Source organism: Bos grunniens, chromosome 23, assembly GCF_055505025.1.
Source record: "Bos grunniens cultivar Pamir isolate PY7600 chromosome 23, Bosgru_T2T1.0, whole genome shotgun sequence".
Taxonomy (NCBI): domain Eukaryota; kingdom Metazoa; phylum Chordata; class Mammalia; order Artiodactyla; family Bovidae; genus Bos; species Bos grunniens.
Window position 1 is genome coordinate 36,200,591 of NC_141187.1, and position 21,818 is coordinate 36,222,408.

Sequence of the window (21,818 nt, forward strand, 5' to 3'; positions counted from 1 at the left end):
TCTTTGACTGCAAAACAGCAGTGACCCTAGAACATTGGTTTTATCCACTTGTTCTGCTCTGTGTATAAAATACGCACTGTTACAGTCTTTGACAATTATCAGTGTGGGGGCCTGGTTCTCCTGGCTAGCCTTTCTTCTAGGCACCTTGACAGCTCTTCTACTTTTATGCATCTTTAATCTTCTCATTACATTTGTTTTTTTGAGAAAACAGAAAATAAATCTCCAAATGGTAATACAAGACTATTACCTGGTCAGCACCCAAGACAACGTCATTGGCTCTGCGAATAAGGCCTGCCCTTTCCTGACTTTTGACTATTTAGGGACAAAATTTATCAGTCTGGTCTGGAGTACATCCTGACAACCCATGGGGCTTAGTTTTTGAACCGGCTTCAAACATCTCCTCTTTGACAGTAGAACTAGACCTTCATGCTTTCACGATGTATTGTAATATTTCAGAAATTATTCCTGTCCCTACCTTTGGCCAACAGAAGCATAAAATCATAGACTCTTGCAAGCATGATTTTAATATTACTTTTCCTGTCTGACCTTTTTAAGTAAGCAGAATTTAAGACTAAAGTGAGCAAGAATTGAGTTTGGAAAAGATAACTGATAAAATAAAGATTTTATCATCCTGAATGAGATTTGAACATGATTCTTTTTTCAATTTACCAGAAGAGTGATCATTTAATTAAGGATAAGATATCAGCATTTACTAGGTTTTCTCTGCTCTTAGTTAGTTTAAAGGGGCATGGTATCTAATAATAAACTGGTCATTTAAAATTGGGTGATGAAAATAAAAGAAGTGGTTCTCAAAAAGGAGACATATAAGTTGGAGGAACTTGGGGCTACCTATCTCATCAACTAAAGAGCTTATTGTGACAGGTAAGGAGAATAATACCTTGTATAAAATAGACGTATTTGTATGCACATATTTCTGTGCATGTATACATGTGTTATATGCTTAATTTCTTCATGGAACTTTGAACCTCATAAAATTCGATTTTATAAGAGGCAGCAAATGTAGCAGAATACCCTAATTCCTAATGTAATTGATCATTTATTGGTAGATGACTAACTATATGATTTTTTTTCTGTTAAAATGTTAGATCTGTGTTTGCTTTGGTAGCACATATATTACATAATTGGAATAATACTGAGAAGATTAGCATAGCTCCTGCCCAAGGATGAAACACAAATTTGTGAAGCCTTCCATATTTTTCTGTTACAATTTTGAGGGGTGGGACAGGAAGCAAGGTGGAAAGGAGGTTGAAATTTGGGGGGACATAGGTATACCTATGGCTGATTCATGCTGATGTTTGGCCAAAAGCAGTACAGTATTGTAAAGCAATTCCCCTTCAGTTAAACATCTATAAATTTAATTATTAAAACTGTTACTGGGGATCATATAACAGGTTCAGATATCCACTGTATGATTAAAGAGGGTCTGACTGGAAACTGATAATTGATGGCATCAATTATCATTGGTTAGTAATTCATTAACTTTATAGTTGAATGAGAAAAATAAACTGACATACACTATTGTCTGTGATTCAGTGTCATAGCAAGCTATAATCCTTGTCTGCATTCACTTTTAGGTGGTATAGTGCCCAAACTTTGAAACAGGCTGTTCCCAGAAGCGCACAGTTGTGAGTCCTGCCCAGGGTTTTTGTTCCTGATGCTGGAGGCTTCTGTTCGCTGGTCACTAAGGCCAAAATTTTCTCTGCTGAGCATTCTCTGGGTCTATCACGTGCACAAGTCTTTATATTTTGGTTTTCTAATTTGATTCTCTTTTTCTTTTGATCAGACTACTAAGTCTCTTTGCGATTTATTTTTCAGACTGTTTTGTGCTTCAATTTTTCTGATGCTCATTAGTGTATTTGCTTCCATGTCTACCTCTCTGAGTAGTTTTCAACATCTACATAAAACCTACCCTATTCTCTTACTGTCTGGATTTTGGTGTTTAGCATCAGCATATTTTTATAAACTTCATTTTCCTTCTGTTGCAATTTCTCGTATACAGCTTAAGCTGGTTGGCCCACATCTGGCTTCTTCGCGTTTTCTCCAAAAATTAGAGAACTCTGCTTTCTTTCTAGGCAGTACTGCCACTTGTTTTGATACCATTGCTAATTTTCTGTGATTTCACTTCCTGCCTAATAAGCTCTGTCTTCTACTGTAACTGGAGTACTATGTGCCTCTATGTTGGTATTACTATTTTAAATAAATACCAACCTAGTATAGCAGAGAATTAAAGGGAATAAAATTACAGTAGTATTAGTAATAATACATTCCCCCAAATTATAATTAAGTAATGCTCCCAGTTTTAAATGACTTTCTATCCATGTATTGTTGAGGTCCCTACTCATTTTTCCTTACTAGATGTTTCAATTTTGAAACAGAATGTAGAAAACAATGGAGTGGAAAATTCTGAAAATCACCTTGGATTTTAGATGCTTCAAGATTAAGTATGTAATTGTTAGTTTTTTATACTTAGTAGGGCTATTCTTAGCACATACATCTCAGTGTACGGTGATTGCTAGTGAGTGAAGGATGTATACTGTGAACTGCAGTCACCGAACAGGTGATTGGAGATAAAGAAAGCAATGCCAGGAAGACACAGGCTTCCGCTGTGGAAGGGAAAACTTACAGTGTCTGTCATCTACAGTCTACTCTTCAGATTTTTCCAAAACACTTACTCTTCCTTTGCTCATTTAATAATTTGGGTTGTTTGATTTCTTTTCCTATGAGTTGCATGAGTCTCTTATATATATGTGGATATGAAGTCCTTATCAAATATGTGATTTGCAAATATTTTTTTTTAATTCCATAGGTTGCCATTTCATTTTACTGATGGCTTCTTTTACTATGCAGAAAGTTTTGAGTTTGATGTGGTCTCACTAGTTTATCTTTGCAGTTCTTGCCTTGTCTTTTGATGACTGAGTTGTTTGAGCAGCTTGTATTTTAGAAAGCAATCCTTTTTTAGTTGTTTTTTTGCTATTATCTTCTCCCATTCTTACCAAAAGACACAGACTGGCTTAATGGATACAAAAACAAAACCACTATATATGCTGTCTACAAGAGACCCACTTCAGTCCTTGAGACACATACAGACTGAAAGTGAGAGGATGGAAAAAGATATTCCATGCAAATGGAAAAAGAAAGAAAGCCGGATTGGCAATTCTCATATCAGAAAAAATAGACCTTAAAATAAAAACTGTTATAAGAGATAAAGAAGGACACTAACAAAGGGTCAAGGAATCAGTCCAAGAAAAAGACATAACAATTTTCAATATCCATGTACCCAACATAAGAACACCTCAATACATAAGGTAAACACTAACTGACATAAAAGGTGAAATTGACCATAACACAATAATAGTAGGCATGTTGACACCACATCTACACCAATGGACAGGTCAACAGAACAGAAAATTAATAAGGAAACATAAGCCTAAAAGGAAATATTAGAGCAAACAGACCTAACTGATATCTTCAGCACACTCCATCCAAACGCAGAAGAATACACTTTCTTCTCAAGTGCACATGGAACATTTTCCTCATCTTGGGTCACAAATCAAACCTCAGTAAATTTAAGGAAATTGAAATTATATCAAGCATTTTCTCTGACCTCAACACTATGAGACTAGATATCGATCATAGGAAAAAGACAACAACTGTAAAGAACACAAACACATGGAGATTAAGCAACACATTTCTAAATAATGAGCAGTTTACTGAAGAAATAAGGGAAATCAAAACATACCTAGAAACAAAGAACAATGAAAACACGATGATTTAAAACCTAGAGGATGCAACACAAGCAGTTCTAAGAAGGAAGTTTATAGAAATACAAATCCTACCTCAAGAAACACATTGAATAGACAACCTAACTTTATGTATCTTTTAACTCTTTTTAAATTTCTCTTATCAATTTCTTTAAGTTTTTGCATAAAACCTTTCAACACCTTGCTTAAGTTTATTTCTAAGTGTTTTATCTTTTTGTGATGCAATGGTAAATGGGATTGTTTTCTTTATTCCACTTTCTGATGGTTTGTTGTTGATATATAGGTCAGCAACTGAGTTTCGTATATTGGAATATAGTAAACATAATGTATGCTCCATCTTTAAAGAATAGACATTTTCCCACAAATAAGACATCTAGATGATCAAGAGGTATATGACAAGATGCTCAGCATCACTAATAAGCAAAGGAAATGCAGATCAAAAGCACAACAGGTATCACCTCATACCTTTTTGAAAGGCTAGTACCAAAAGGTAAGAAATGACAAATGTTATTGAGGCTGAGGAGAAAAAGGAGTGCTTATGCACTGTTGGCAGGGATGTATACCAGAGCAACTCCCATGGAAACTTATTGTGGAGGTTCCTCAAGAAATTTAAGAGAACTCTTATGTGATCCATTATCCCACTTCTGGATATATAGTCAAAGGAAATGAAGTCATTGTCTCAAAGAGAGATCTGTATTCCCATGTTTACTGAAGCATTATTCACAGTAGCCTTGGTATAGGAACAACCTGAGTATCTTTCAACAGGAGAATGGATTAAAACAATGTGATGTGACATATATAGGTAAATATTATTTAGCCATTAGAAAAAGAACGAAATCCTTCTATTTGTGGCAACATGGATGAAACTGAAGGGCATCACCCCAAGTGAACTAAGTCAGAGAAAGGCAAATACCATATGATCTCAATTACAAGGAATCTCAGTAGAAAAAAAAAAGATGGAAGTTGGAGTAGAAAAAATGATTGCCAAAGACTGGAGGGTAGGACAAATAAGGAGAGATTTTTAAAGGTTGCATATTTTCATGTATAAGAAATTAATAAAGTCTGAGGATCTAAGCTTGAGCTTCATGATCTAATCATGAGGTCTAATCATGAGATTGAACAAGCTCTGGGAGTTGGTTATAGACAGCAAAGCCTGTGTTGCCACAGTCCCTGGGGTCACAAAGAGTCGGACACCACTGAATAACTGACTGAACTGAAGAGAGTGGAACTTACCTGTGTTCTCCTCAAAATGCAAAAGTTAAACATGTGTGGTGATGACAGTGTTACTTAATAGAAAGGGAAACTCGTTTCTAATCCATGCACGAATGGGAGTGGACAAGATGAGGAGGGGTAGGTGGAAGTGGGGTACACGTCTCTCCACCGATGCATCAAGAACGTCTAAAGACGCAGCAGTTCCCACAGAAGACCGGGTGAATCCTGGCAGGACTCCCTGACTACTGAAGGAATATCCGGATTCATACAGAACTCAGTAGGACAAAGGAAAGAAGGGACAAGGAGGAAGGGGAAAGAAGGAGCAGAGCAAGTGGGACCAGCCTGCACCTGGGGATGAGGGAGCTGAAGCACAGGGGAGAGATCCCCGCGTCCATGGCCATCCACTGGGATGAGGGAGGCATTTAAAGCAGTTGGGGAGTGAACTCACTAATCTGTGACAGTCTGAACGGAGTGAGAACCACATAGACACGCCATGCTGCAGCCTCTCATACCTTGGACAGGGTTGTAAGTCCACTGGTGTCCATGGAAGCTGGGAGCTGGAGCCATGGGGATTGTGGAATGATCCCAAGGAGAGGACTCCTGTTGACCGTGGGGAGTCAGCCGGATGGAATGGGGTGGAGGAAATCTGCTGCATGGAATGCTTCTTAAGGAAAGCCATGAGGCCATAAAAGAGGGTTCAACTGCCTGTGGAGTAGAGCTATCTCTTTCTTCATGCTGGTACCTGTAGGGTGAGCAATAGAGAAAGACTTTAGGGAGGGTGGTCCTTGAGTGCCTGATGCACTAAGCAATGGAGATTTTTGAATGTCTATATACCCTACCCTACCCTATTCTCTGTCTAAATTTTGGTTTTAGCATAGTAATGTTCTTATGAATTTAAATTTCTTCTGGTAGAGCTTCTTGTTTACAAATTAAGCCAATTCATCACATCTGGCTCATTATAGGTGTTTCAAGAAACTTTGAGAACCTTCCTTCTTTCCTCAAGGCCATACTGCCCTTAACTATCATTGCTGACTTCCCATACTTTCACTATTTGCCTAATATATTCTATGTTTTTCTCTATTCACTATAACTTTAATAGTATGTGTCCCTGTGTTGCTATTAATATTTATAATATATTATTTATGGATGCAATAGAGAATCAAAAGGACTACAGTTAAAACAGTAGTAATAAATTACCCCCAAATTATAATCCATTAATGCTCCCATTTAAAACTGATTTTCTATCTATATATATATTATTGAGGTCTCTTAACTCATTTTCCTTACTAGGTGGCTCAATTTAGAAATGAAACATAGAAAACAATGGAGTGGTAAACTCTGGAAATTACCTTCCTTTTGATATTCCTCGTTAGTAAGTATGCAAACGTTAGTCCCCCCCCACCACCAGTGGGGCTGTTCTTAGTACACATTATAGCTCACTGTGGGGTGATTGCTATTGACTGGAGAACATACACTGTGAACTGTAATTGTCAAACAAGTGAGTGGAGATGAAGAAAGTAATGCCAGGAAGGCACAGGCTTTTGTTGTTCTAGAAGGAAAACTTTGCTGTGTCTCTCATCCACAGTATAATCTTTATTTATTTATTTTTAATTTTATTTTATTTTTAAACTTTACATAATTATATTAGTTTTGATTTACTGAAACTCTTACTTTTCTTATACTCCATTAAAAATTTGGGGTTTTTTGCCCTTGAGTTGTATGTCTCATGTATTTTGGATATTAAGCCCTTATCAAATATATGTTTTGGAAATATCTTCTGTCAATCTGTGAATTGCCATTTGATTTTGCTGATGTTCCTTTCTTTGGAGTTTAATGTGGCTCCACTTGTTTGTTTTTGCAGTTGTTGCCTTTGCTTTTGGTGTGAAACCCAAAAGTCGTTGCAAATACTGATGGCAAGAAGATTACCTCAGTGTTTTCTAGGGGTTTAGTCACTTCAAGTTTTATGTTCAACTTTTTAATCCCTTTTTAGTTGATTTTTGTACGGTAAAAGACAGGCATACAGTTTCATTTTTTCACAGGACTATCCAGTTTTCCCAGTGCCATTTTGTAAAGCTTGTCCTTCCCCACTGGATATTCTTGGCTCCTTTTTCATAAGCTAACCGACAATATACGGGTGTGTGTTTCTTTCTGGCTTCGCTGTTCTGCTCTGTTGATCTATGTGTCTGTGTTTGTGCCAGAAGCAAATCATTCTGTTTTGATTACTATAGTTTTCTAATACAATTTGAAATCAGCAACCATAGTCTTGTATTTTGTTCTTCTTTCTCAAGATCACTTTGACACTTTGGTATTTTGTGATTTAATACAGCAGAATAGACCAAGAAGAAATGGAAAAAGTACACAGAAGAAATATACAAAAAATAACTTAATGACCCAGATAATCACAATGGTGTAGTTTCTCACTCAGAGCCAGACATTCTAGAATGTAAAGTCAAGTGAGTCTTAAGAAGCACTGCTGCCATAAAGCTATTGGAGGTGATGGAATTCCAGCAGAGCTATTTAAAACCCTAAAAGGTGATGCTATTAAAGTGTCCCATTCAATGTGTCAGAAAATTTGGAAAAGCCAGCAGTGGCCAGAGGACAGGAAAAGGTCAATCCTCATCCCAGTTCCCAAGAAGGGCAGTACTAAAGAATGTTCAAGCCACTGAACAGGTGCAATCATCTCCACTGCTAGTAAGGTTATGCTCAAAATCCTCCAGGCTAGGCTTCAGCATTATGTGAACCTAGAACGTCCAGATGTTCAAGCTGGGTTTAGAAAAGGCAGAAGAACCAGAGATTAAACTGCCAACATTTGCTGGAACATAGAGAAAGCAAGGGAATTCCAGAAAAACATCTGCTTCATTGACCTCACCAGACTGTGTGGATCACAACAAAGTGGAAAATTCTTTAGGAGATGGGCATACCAGACCAACCTTACCCGTCTTATGAGAAACCTGTATGCTTTTAAAAAAAACCAGCAGTTAGAAGCAGACAAGGAACAATAAACTGATTCAAAATGAGTGAAGGAGTCCGACAAGGCTGAATATTGTCACCCTGCTGATTTAACTTATATGCAGTGCATGTCATGTGAAATGCTGGACTGGATGAGTCCTAAAAGCTGGAATCAAGATTGCTGGGATAAATATCAACAACCTCAGATATGTGGATGATACAATTCTAATTGCAGAAAGCGAAGAGGAACTAAAGAGCTTCTGATGAGGGTGAAAGAGGAGAGTGAAAAAGTTGGCTTAAAATTCAATATCAAAAAAGCTAAGATCATGGCATCTGGCCCCATCACTTACATGCAAATAGAAGGGGAAAAGGTGGAAGCAGTGACAGATTTCCACTTCCTGGGCTCTAAAATCACTGTGGATGGTGACTGAAGCCACGAAATTAGAAGACGATTGCTTCTTGGCAGCAAAGTTCTGAAAAACCTAGACAGTGTGTTAAAAGCAAAAACATCACTTTGCTGACAGAGGTCTGTATAGTCAAGGCTATGCTCTTTCCAGTAGTCATGTGCACATGTAAGAGCTGGACAGATAATAAAGAAGGCAGAGTGCTGAAGAACTGATCTTTTCAAACTGTGGTGCTGTAGAAGCCTCTTGAGAGTCCCTTGGGCACCAAGGAGATCAAAACCAGTCAACCTTAAAGGAAATCAACCCCAAATACTCTTCGGAAGGACTGATGCTGATGCTGAAGCTCCAATACATTGGCCACCTAATGTGAATGGCTGACTCATTGGAAAAGACCCTGATGCTGGGAAAGATTGAAGGAAGAAGAAAAAGAGGGTGATAGAGGATGAGATGGTTGGATGGCATCACCAATTCAAAGGGCATGAACTTGGGCAAATTCTAGGAGATGGTAAGGGACAGGGAAGTCTGGCGTGTTGCAGGCTGTGGAGTCACAAAGAGTCAGACATGACCTGGCAACTGAACAACAACAACAGTTTTATACAAGTTGTAGAATTTTTTTTTTCTGTTTTGTGAAAAATGCCTTGGAATTTTGAAAGAAACTGCAGTGAATATGTAGATAGCCTTGGGTAATATGGATTTATGAACAATATTATTTCTTTCAGTCAATAAATATGAAATATGTTTCCTTTACATAGATCTTTCAACACCCAGCTTTATTTATTTCTAAGTATTTTATTTTTTTGATGCAATTGTAAATGGGATTATTTGTATTTCTGTAATTTGTTTTGGTGTATGGATAGGTAACTGAGTTTTATATATTCAAATACAGTACGCAAAATTCATGTTATTTTTTTACAGAATAGACAATTTTCCCCCCAAATAAGACATACAGAATGCCCAGGAAGTATATGACAAGATGCTCAACATTACTATCAGGGAAGTGCAAATCAAAAGTACAACATACACCACCTTGTTCCTGTTTAAATGGCTTTTACCAAAAAGTAAGAAATAAGTGTGGTTGAGAATGTGTAGGAAATGGAGGTCTTGTATATTATTTGTAGGAATCTATATTGGTGCAACTCCCATGGAATACCTTCTGGAAGTTTCTCATGAAATTTCATAAAGAACTGTTATATGGCCATTAATCCCACTTCTGGATATATATTTATTTCTGAATATATATTCAAAGGAAATGAAATAATCATCTCAAAGAGAAATCTGTACTCCCATGTTCATTGCCTCAATATTCACAGTAGCCTCGCTCACTCACTCTCTTAGTCACTTCAGTCATGTCCGACTCTGTGCAACCCCATAGACAGAAGCCCACCAGGCTCCCCCGTCCCTGGGATTCTCCAGGCAAGAACACTGGAGTGGGTTGCCATTTCCTTCTCCAATGCATGAACATGAAAAGTGAAAGGGAAGTCCCTCAGTCATGTCCGCTTCTTAGCGACCCCAGGGACTATAGCCTACCAGGCTCCTCCGTCCATGGGATTTTCCAGGCAAGAGTACTGGAGTGGGGTGCCATTGCCTTCTCTGTCACAGTAGCCAAGAAACAACCTATTATGGGAACAATCTAAGTATCTGTCAGGAGGTGAAGAGATTAAGACATGTGAATTTTATTTAGCCATTTAAAAAGAAAGAAATTCTTCCATTTGTGGCAGCATGGTTGAATTTGGAGAGCCTTATGCTAAGTAAAATAAGTTAGAGAAAGACAGATACTGTATGATCTCAACTGTAAGGAATCTGAAAAAAAAAAAAAAATTGGAAGTCAGAAACCGAGTAGGAGAGTGATTGCCAAAGCTTGGAGAGTGGAGGAAATAGGGACGGGTTTGTAAAAGGTTATACATTTTAACATGTGAAAATGTTAAGGTCTGAGGATCTAATGTATAGCATGATTATTATAACTGATAAAATTGTGTTGTATAATTGATGCTAAGAGAGTGGAACTTACCTGTGTTCTCTTCAAAAAATAAAAGGTAAACAGGTCAGATGACAGCTAAGATACTTAAGTTAATAGAAAGGGCAAATCTTTTATAATACATATGTAAATGAAGGTCAGCATTATGGCAGAGGGGTAGGTGGAAATGGCAAGTATAGTGGAGTGGGTTGCCATTTCCTCCTCCAGAGGAGCTTCCTGACCTAGGGATTGAACCATCTCCTGTTACGCCTGCATTGCAGGCAGATTCTTTACCTGCTGAGCCATCAGGGAAGTTCTAACAAACCTACCATATGTCCTAGAAATTCCACTATTGGACATATACCCCGAGAAAACCATAATTCAAAAAGACACTTGTACCTCAAAATTCATTGCAACAGTGTTTACAATAGCCAGGACATGGAAGCAATCTAGATGTGCACTGAGAGAGGAATGGATAAAGAAATTGTGGTACATCTATATAAAGAAATTTTAATTAATGTTAAAAAGAAGTTAATTGGGTCACTTGAGCTGAGGTGGATGAACCTACAGCCTGTCATGTAGAGTGAAGTAAGTCAAAAAGAGAAAACCAAATATTGTATATTAATGCGTGCATATGGAATCTAGAAAAATGGCACTGGTTAACCTATTTTCAGGGCAGGAAGAGAGACAGAGAACATGCTTGTGGATACAATGGGGGAAGGAGAGGGCAAGTTGAATTGAGAGTAGCGTTGACACGTAGTACATTACCATATGTAAAATGTTAATAGATGCCAATGGGAAGTGGCTGTGACACAGGAAGCTTACCCAGTGCTCTGTGACAACCTGGAGAAGTGGGATGGGGTGCAGGTGGGGGATTCAAGAGGGAGGGGATATATGTATACTTACTGCTGATTCACATCGTTGTACAGAAGAAACCAACACATTGTAAAGAAATTATACTCCAATTAAAAGTATTTGGCAAAACTAATACAATATTGTAAAGTTTAAAAATAAAATAAAATTTTTAAAAAGTAAAAAAATAAATAAATAAATAAATGTTTACATAACAGCACACAGTATCTAGGAATTAATAAAATTTAAACCATTAACATCAAAAATAAATAAATAAAAGTAAATTTAAAAAATAATATATACATATATCAAATTATCATGTCCTTGGAAGGAAAGTTATGACCAACATAGATAGCACATTAAAAAGCAGAGACATTACTTTGCCAACAAAAGTCCATCTAGTCAAGGCTATGGTTTTCCCAGTGGTCATGTATGGATGTGAGAGTTGGACTGTGAAGAAAGCTGAGCGCCGAAGAAATGATGCTTTTGAACTGTGGTGTTGCAGAAGACTCTTGAGAGTCCTTTGGACTGCAAGGAGATGCAACCAGTCCATTTTAAAGGAGATCAGTCCTGGGTGTTCATTGGAACGACTGATGCTAAAGCTGAAACTCCAATACTTGGCCACCTCATGAGAAGATTTGACTCATTGGAAAAGACTCTGATGCTGGGAGGAATTGGGGGCAGGAGGAGAAGGGGACGACACAGAATGAGATGGATGGCATCACCAACTCAATGGGCATGAGTTTGAGTGAACTCCGGGAGTTGGTGATGGACAGGGAGGCCTGGTGTGCTGCAATTCATGGGGTCGCGAAGAGTTGGACATGACTGAGTGACTGAACTGAACTGATATTTTAAATATCTTATAGTTTTATTTGCCAATTCTGTCTCAAAAAATACTCTGCTTACTAGTCACTGTTCATGACATTTGATTTATATATGTTGGCTTCTACATAGTATGAAGAAAAAAAAAGAACTACAGTATCTACTGCTGCTGCTGCTGCTAAGTCGCTCAGTCGTGTCCAACTCTTACCGCCCCCATAGACTGCAGCCCACCAGGCTCCTCCGTCCATGGGATTTTCCAGGCAAGAGTACTGGAGTGGGGTGCCATTGCCTTCTCTGACAGTATCTACTAAGGCAAAATGGAGACTTTTGATGTTTAAATATCACTTAAGCAAAAGTATTAATAATTAAGTAGTTATCAGTGGATGAATAGCCCTTCAGCCTCTGGAATCACTTTTTTAAATTTAAATTTATTTATTTTAATTGGAGGATAATTATTTTACAATATTGTGTTGGTTTTGCCATACATCAACATGAATCTGCCACAGGTGAACACGTGTTCCCCATCCTGAACCCCCCTCCCACCTCCCTCCCCGTACCATCTCTCTGGGTCATCCCAGTGCACCAGCCCCAAGTATCCTGTATCCTGCATCAAACCTGGACTGGCACTTCATTTCTTATATGTTATTATACATGTTTCAATGCCATTCTCCTAAATCATCCCACCCTCTCCCTCTCCCACAGAGTCCAAAAGTGAAATCACTTTGAACTGGACCCTGCTTCTCCTCTTTCTAATGCTTTAGTGGGTTCCTTATCTTTGAGGGAAATTTTAACAAGTCCGTTTCCATACAAATGTTATAACTGGGTGCTTAGTCCCCAGAGGTGACAAAGTCCCTTATACTTGAACCTGCTTGTGTGAAATAAAAGCCTCCCCTGTATCATTCATGTTTTGAAGGAGATCCAAGAGGCTGAGGGTAGCACTGAAGGGGGAGGTTCTGTTTCCCAAGCTGAATACTCTTGTCAGGACTAGATTGGGGATGTGTGAAATTTTTCAGGCTGCTTGAGCAGCAGTGGCTGCCTTATGCTTGCATCCATATGCCCATCACACACACACACACACACACACACACACACACACAATAAATGACTGGCATGCAAAGGAAACTCAGGTTCCCATTTTCCAGTGACTGAAGATAAAAACTTTAGACTGATCTTGTTGCCCTAATTCTCTTTTTCAAAGTAAAATGTGAATGAAAAGAGTAAAAAATCCCACACTAAACCTTCAAATCAGAAGAGAATTTTAACATTCCTCCTTGATTTTCTTAAAAGAAAAATATTCAAAAAAATATAAATATATAGACATCAATATATTCATACTGATACACATAAAGGGTAGCTGAAGGATCTTCTAACAAAGAGGTCATTAACTTTGGTGTAGAAGGTCTGTGACAGTGTTATGATGACCAGTCATTGAAAGGTTAGACATTTTTCATGTGGCTGAAATATATTTTTTATTCTGGACACTTCAGATCATAAAGCCTTTGTGGGGCTACACACAAAAACCGAGAAACTTGCTGCATATTCTACCGGGTAGGATGTGGGAAATGGGTAGCTCAAAAGATGCTCAACATCACTCATTATCAGAGAAATGCAAATCAAAACCACTATGAGGTACCATTTCACACCAGTCAGAATGGCTGCGATCCAAAAGTCTACAAATAATAAATGCTGGAGAGGGTGTGGAGAAAAGGGAACCCTCTTACACTCTTGGTGGGAATGCAAACTAGTACAGCCACTATGGAGAACAGTGTGGAGATTCCTTAAAAAACTGGAAATAGAACTGCCTTATGATCCAGCAATTCCACTGCTGGGCATACACACTGAGGAAACCAGAAGGGAAAGAGACACGTGTACCCCAATGTTCATCGCAGCACTGTTTATAATAGCCAGGACATGGAAGCAACCTAGATGTCCATCAGCAGATGAATGGATAAGAAAGCAGTGGTACATATACACAATGGAGTATTACTCAGCCATTAAAAAGAATACATTTGAATCAATTCTAATGAGGTGGATGAAACTGGAGCCTATTATACAGAGTGAAGTAAGCCAGAAGGAAAAACACCAATACAGTATACTAACGCATATATATGGAATTTAGAAAGATGGTAACAATAACCCTGTGTACGAGACAGCAAAAGAGACACTGATGTGTAGAACAGTCTTATGGACTCTGTGGGAGAGGGAGAGGGTGGGAAGATTTGGGAGAAGGGCATTGAAACATGTAAAATATCATGTATGAAACGAGATGCCAGTCCAGGTTCGATGCACCATACTGGATGCTTGGGGCTGGTGCACTGGGACGACCCAGAGGGATGGTATGGGGAGGGAGAAGGGAGGAGGGTTCAGGATGGGGAACACATGTATACCTGTGGTGGATTCATTTTGATATTTGGCAAAACTAATACAATTATGTAAAGTTTAAAAATAAAATAAAATTAATTAAAAAAAAAGAAAAAAAAATAAAATAAAATTAATTAAAAAAAAAAGTTGTAGGGATAAAGTTGACTCCATTATGAATTACAGTTACACTGATGGTTCAGCAGTAAAGAACTCACCTGCCAATGCAGGAGACCTGGGTTCGAGTTCCTGAGTAGTGAAGAACCCCTGGACAAGGAAATGATGCCAGGGAAATCCCATGGACAGAGGAGCCTGGTTGGTTAAGGTCCAAGGGATTGCAAAAGAATAAGGCACAAATTAGTGACTAAATAACAAAGTCAGGGAAGTCTTTTCCCCATTATTTCCTCTTTCTGGCCACTGCTGAATATGATTTAAAAACTGGTGATTTGGAGATGTAATTGAAAATCAGAAATAGATACTAATTTTCCAATTGAAGGAAGAATCTGTGAACTCAGTCCATGAATGTTTAAAATCTTAGAACTTAACATTAAGTTGTGATGACTACAGTGAGACAGTCAAGGTTGAGGAAGCACTGCATAATTTAGGTTTTGTTCTAGCCGTTTGACCCCTCTCAGTAAACTGTTTAGACTGAGGAGGACTGAAAGAGCTTCTAGATGGGATATTTCCAACCTCTTCCAAGCTAGAGTAGTCTTCTTCTCGGCATAGCAAAGCCTGATATAGAAATGGTTTCCAGCCTCTGTAGAGTGTTCTGGTGGAGCAGCTCAGATCAAAGGCTTGATATTTGAAAAATGCACATTCACATTGCAGAGCAAAAAAAAAAAAATGTTATGCAAGTCAATAATATCACTTCAGAGTGACTCAAGTGTGTTCTTAATTTCAAAATAAAATGGAGAAAATGAGAACAGGGTGTATAAGTTTTCTCTGCCTAATTCTATTTGTAACAGATTAAATCTCAACTATGCCTTTACTGCTAGTGATGGGTCCCCAAGGACTCTGGGTGTAGGGCAATCTGCTTATTAATTGCCTGTACCTGTGATAATCTTGTACACTTAGATTAAAAGAGTGACAAACTTTTATCCACCTCACACTTTTGGAATGCAAATTAGTTGCACTTTATTAAAGGAATAGCATTTTAAGGAAGAATATAAAATGAGAAACAGATAATGTGGATTATTAGCCCTTTAGATAACTTTAGTCCCAGAAAATTAGTGGTAGTCATAGGATTTTTTTCTGTTGTTTTATAGTATTTGTGGATTACCCATTTTATGGGTGTCTGTCATTCTTCTACGTACTGTATAATTGTATCTTTAGATTACACAACAATTTAGGGATAGGGCTGTTTATTTTTTTTCTTTGCATGTTCAACATACTTTATGATAACATTAGAAAAAGTCTTACGTTCGCATCTATGCATGCAAATATTTTAGCGTATTATATCGGTACTTACTTGACATATATCTAGCACAAATTATCTGATTTGCTAGAAACTAAATATTAACCATATTGTGATAAAAATTAACTCTCCTGACAATTCTTTCTTTCCCCGTGTTCTTTCCTGAAATGATGATGGTGAACTATAATATTGTGGAAGTCTATGTTAAGAGTGTAAAGCTCAAAACATGAGACTCAGAGATTGAATCTTGAGGTCTGATCTGTTCCTTAACTTTGCCTCAGCCTGTTAGACATTATGTCAGTGGTTAGGCAACGCAATATTTTTCCTTCTACAACAGTAGCTCTTATTTTGCTTCTCAACCTCTGATAAATCTATTTGTTTGCATCCTCTTTCCAACACAGTGCTAACATGTCAAAGTTCATATGTAGACTGAGATGAAAACTGAACTGTGGATCTTAAATGATACTATACAGTCATTTGTTTGGAAAATGGGGAGACTCCAGATTGAACAGATACAATACAGAGATATTTTTCTAAAGTGGTACTGGTTCTGACTCATCTGTGACTGCATCTTGGTTACCAGACCTGCATTTCATTTCTACTTAAACTCCAAAAGTGCTTCAGAGATTTTGATCAGGTTCTTTTGAATTTACTTTTAGTTAATCTCTTAGACACAGTTTATAGACTAAGGGGAACCTCCCAAAATTTTACAGAATGAAATTGCATCCCCTAAAATGGTTACTTCTTGTATTGCTCAGTGACTAATTGGTGTAAGAAAGCAGGCTGACTTGGGCTGTTTTCTATCCTACTGTAAGATCCAGATGTGCTACAATTAAGACACAATGCAGCCAAGTAAATAAAAATGCTAAAAAAAGAAGTGCTGGGATCTTCGCCACATAGTGGCTTTAAGTATGAACCTTGGAGTCCTGTAGCCCTTGTACATACTCCCACTCCACCACTCACTAGCTCTGAATCTTCAGGCTAGCTTTAATTTACTTCTCTCCATAATCCCATTCAAACTAGTGTCTACTTCATGGAGTTGCATAAGAATTAATGAAGATAACGCAAGAAAAACATTTCAGAGAAAGACCAGAAGAAGATAAATGCTTGACCAATGTTTGTCACTTCACATTTTCTTATTGTGAAGTTACAACGAGGAAGCCTTGTCAAGCAAAACCAGCCACCGGGCTCTGTAGTGAAGGGCTCAGCCTCATCCAAAGGGAAGTCTGGACTTTGCCCTTGTTTCCTGGGAGCTCCTCTCTCAACCCTTAGGTTGTTTCCTCTGGGGAAGGGTGACTAAAGGTGTCAAAGGTTGACACTGAGAAAAGTGCTATTGTTTATGTGAGGGTCTTGGGCCAGCCTGATAGGGATGTAAACAGTGTGATTTAGAGTAAAAACTTTGGGCCACAAGAATGATGTGATTCAGGATGGGGGTTTTGGTCATGCAGTATCAGCTGCACCTCTAGAGAGGTTAGAGCCTGAGATCAGCTGTATGGAGCGTCAGTCATGCCTACAAGATGGAGCCCCAGTAAAAGCTCTGGACATGGAGCCTGGAGTGAGCTCCTGTGTCTGCAAGTGCTCACTGCTGGCACATCGGTGCTGGGAACACAAAGCTGCCCATGACACCCTGGGAAGAGGAAACCAAAGTTTCATGTTTCACACTTGCTTTTACTCTGCCCTATATGCCTACAATCCATGGGGTCGCAAGTAGTTGGACACGACTGAGTGAATAAGCACAGCAGTGTTCTTTGCAGCACTGTTCACAATAGCAAGAACATGGAAGCAACCTAAATGTCCATCAACAGAGAAATGGACAAAGAAGATGTAGTGCAAATATACAATGCAATGTTACTCAGCTATAAGAAGGAACAAAATAATGCTATCAGAAGCCATATGGATGGACCTGGATATTGTCATACCAAGTGAAGTAAGAGAGAGAAAGACAAATGCATCTGATATCACTGATATGTGGAATATTAAAAAATGGTGCAAAGGAACTTATTTACAAACAGAAAGAGAGTCACAATGTAGAAAATAATCTTACGGTTCCAGGGGGAAGAAGGGAGGGATGAATTGTGACATTGGGATTAATGTATACACACTAATATATATTTGTGTGTATATATATAAGGTATAATATATATAAGGTAGATAACTAATAAGGACCTACTATATAGAACAGGAAACTCTACTCAACTCTCTGTAATGAGCTACTGAGTTCAGTTCAGTTCAGTCTCTCAGTCGTGTCCCGCTCTTTGCAACCCCATGAACCGCCAGGCCTCCTTGTTCATCACCAACTCCTGGAGTCTACACAAACTCATGTCCATTGAGTCAGTGATGCCACCTAACAATATCATCCTCTGTTGTCCCCTTCTTCTCCTGCCTTCAATCTTTCCCATCATCAGAGTCTTTTCAAATGAGTCAGCTCTCGCATCAGGTGGCCAAAATATTGGAGTATCAGCTTCAACATTAGTCCTTCCAATGAACACCCAGGACTGATCTCCTTTAGGATGGACTTGTTGGATCTCCTTGCAGTCCAAGGGACTCTCAAGAGTCTTTTCCACTTGTTAAAGAGATTGTCTTTAATCCATTGTATATTCTTGCCTCCCTTGTCAAAGATAAGGTGTCCATATGTGCGTGGATTTATCTCTGGGCTTTCTATTTTGTTCCATGGATCTATATTTCTGTCTTTGTGCCAGTACCATACTGTCTTGATAACTGTGGCTTTGTAGTAGAGCCTGAAGTCAGGTAGGTTGATTCCTCCAGTTCCATTCTTCTTTCTCAAGATTGCTTTGGCTATTCGAGGTTTTTTGTATTTCCATACAAATTGTGAAATTATTTGTTCTAGCTCTGTGAAGAATACTGTTGGTAGCTTGATAGGGATTGCATTGAATCTATAAATTGTTTTGGGTAGTATACTCATTTTCACTATATTGATTCTTCCAATCCATGAACATGGTACATTTCTCCATCTATTAGTGTCCTCTTTGATTTCTTTCACCAGCGTTTTATAGTTTTCTATATATAGGTCTTTAGTTTCTTTAGGTAGATATATTCCTAAGTATTTTATTCTTTCTGTTGAAATGGTGAATGGAATTGTTTACTTAATTTCTCTTTCTGTTTTCTCATTCTTAGTGTATAGGAATGCAAGGGATTTCTGTGTGTTGATTTTATATCCTGCAACTTTACTATATTCATTGATTAGTTCTAGTAATTTTCTAGTGGAGTTTTTAGGGTTTTCTATGTAGAGGATCATGTCATCTGCAAATAGTGAGAGTTTTACTTCTTCTTTTCCAATTTGGATTCCTTTTATTTCTTTTTCTGCTCTGATTGCTGTGGCCAAAACTTCCAAAACTATGTTGAATAGTAATGGTGAAAGTGGGCATCCTTGTCTTGTCCCTGACTTTAGAGGAAATGCTTTCAATTTTTCACCATTGAGGATAATGTTTACTGTGGGTTTGTCATATATAGCTTTTATTATGTTGAGGTATGTTCCTTCTATTCCTGCTTTCTGGAGAGTTTTTATCATAAATGGGTGTTGAATTTTGTCAAAGGCTTTCTCTGCATCTATTGAGATAATCATATGGTTTTTATTTTTCAATTTGTTAATGTGGTGTATTACATTGATTGATTTGCGGATATTGAAGAATTCTTGCATCCCTGGGATAAAGCCCACTTGGTCATGGTGTATGATCTTTTTAATGTGTTGTTGGATTCTGATTGCTAGAATTTCTTTAACAAGTGGTGCTGGGAAATCTGGTCAACCACTTGTAAAAGAATGAAACTAGAACACTTTCTAACACCATACACAAAAATAAACTCAAAATGGATTAAAGATCTAAACGTAAGACCAGAAACTATAAAACTCCTAGAGGAGAACATAGGCAAAACACTCTCTGACATACATCACAGCAGGATCCTCTATGACCCACCTCCCAGAATATTGGAAATAAAAGCAAAAATAAACAAATGGGACCTAATTAACCTTAAAAGCTTCTGCACATCAAAGGAAACTATTAGCAAGGTGAAAAGACAGCCTTCAGAATGGGAGAAAATAATAGCAAATGAAGCAACTGACAAACAACTAATCTCAAAAATATACAAGCAACTCCTACAGCTCAACTCCAGAAAAATAAATGACCCAATCAAAAAATGGGCCAAAGAACTAAATAGACATTTCTCCAAAGAAGACATACAGATGGCTAGCAAACACATGAAAAGATGCTCAACATCACTCATTATCAGAGAAATGCAAATCAAAACCACTATGAGGTACCATTTCACACCAGTCAGAATGGCTGCGATCCAAAAGTCTACAAATAATAAATGCTGGAGAGGGTGTGGAGAAAAGGGAACCCTCTTACACTCTTGGTGGGAATGCAAACTAGTACAGCCACTATGGAGAACAGTGTGGATATTCCTTAAAAAACTGGAAATAGAACTGCCTTATGATCCAGCAATCCCACTGCTAGGCATACACACTGAGGAAACCAGAAGGGAAAGAGACACGTGTTCATCGCAGCACTGTTTATAATAGCCAGGACATGGAAGCAACCTAGATGTCCATCAGCAGATGAATGGATAAGAAAGCAGTGGTACATATACACAACGGAGTATTACTCAGCCATTAAAAAGAATACATTTGAATCAGTTCTAATGAGGTGGATGAAACTGGAGCCTATTATACAGAGTGAAGTAAGCCAGAAGGAAAAACTCAATACAGTATACTAACGCATATATATGGAATTTAGAAAGATGGTAACAATAACCCTGTGTACGAGACAGCAGAAGAGACACTGATGTATAAAACAGTCTTATGGACTCTGTGGGAAAGGGAGAGGGTGGGAAGATTTGGGAGAATGGCATTGAAACATGTAAAATATCATGTAAGAAACGAGTTGCCAGTCCAGGTTCCATGCACGATAATGGATGCTTGGGGCTAGTGCACTGGGACGACCCAGAGGGATGGTATGGGGAGGGAGGAGGGAGGAGGGTTCAGGATGGGGAACACATGTATACCTGTGGCGGATTCATTTTGATATTTGGCAAAACTAATACAATTATGTAAAGTTAAAAAAAAAAAAAAAGAGTCTTTTCCAACACCACAATTCAAAAACATCAATTCTTAGGCACTCAACTTTCTTTATAGTCCAGGTCTCACATCCACACAAGACTACTGAAAAAAATCATAGCTTTGGCTAGATGGACCTTTATTGACAAAGTAATGTCTCTGCTTTTTAATATGCTTTCTAGGTCGATCATAACTTTCCTTCCATGGAGTAAGCGTCTTTTAATTTCATGGCTGCAGTCACCATCTATAGTGATTTTGGAGCCCCAAAAAATAAAGTCAGCCACTGTTTCCACTGTTTCCCCATCTATTTGCCATGAAGTGATGGGACTGGATGCCATGATCTTAGTTTTCTGAATGTTGAGCTTTAAGCCAACTTTTTGCTCTCCTTTTTCACTTTCATCAAGAGGCTGTTTAGTTCTTCTTCACTTTATGCCATAAGTGTGGTGTCATCTGCATATCTGTGGTTATTGTTATTTTTCCCAGCAATCTTGATTCCAGCTTGTGCTTCATCCAACCCAGCGTTTCTCATGATGTACTCTGCATATAAGTTAAATAAGCAGGGTGACAATATACAACCTTGACATACTCCTTTTCCTTTTTGGAACCTGTCTGTTTCTCCATGAGAAAAGATTTTAAATAAGAGTGGATATACATATATGTATAACTTATTCACTGTTCAACAAAAACTGACATTTATAGCATTGTAAATCAATTTTACTGCACTAAAAACAAAAAAAATGAATTAAAAATAAATCAAAGATCTGGAATAAACTACAACCACATGTATAACAGGTTTCAGTTATATCATCAGAGTCTTTTCAAATGAGTCAGCTCAGTGAGCTCTTGCAGTTCTAGCTGATGATGGAACCCAAGAATGGTCTTGGGAGATCCCCAAACGTGTAATTGCTATCTGAAGTGAATAAAGTCTTGAGGACTTTCCACACTGAAATTTGTATCTGTCAAAAGCCCTTTTCTTCATATGCGTGGTCATGATGTTTCC

The 21,818-nt window shown here is 38.1% G+C and overlaps 1 protein-coding gene and 1 non-coding gene across 2 annotated transcripts in view; one reads left to right on the top strand and one right to left on the bottom strand.

The window, feature by feature from the left end:
* Positions 1-21,818, bottom strand: part of LOC147347620 (placental prolactin-related protein 3-like) — a 52,256-nt gene that overhangs the window by 6,091 nt on the left and 24,347 nt on the right. The gene's annotated exons all lie outside the window — the stretch shown is intronic.
* Positions 1,111-1,219, top strand: LOC147347621 (U6 spliceosomal RNA). Its single transcript, XR_015153319.1, has one exon. It is a non-coding gene; the product is annotated as a U6 spliceosomal RNA (small nuclear RNA).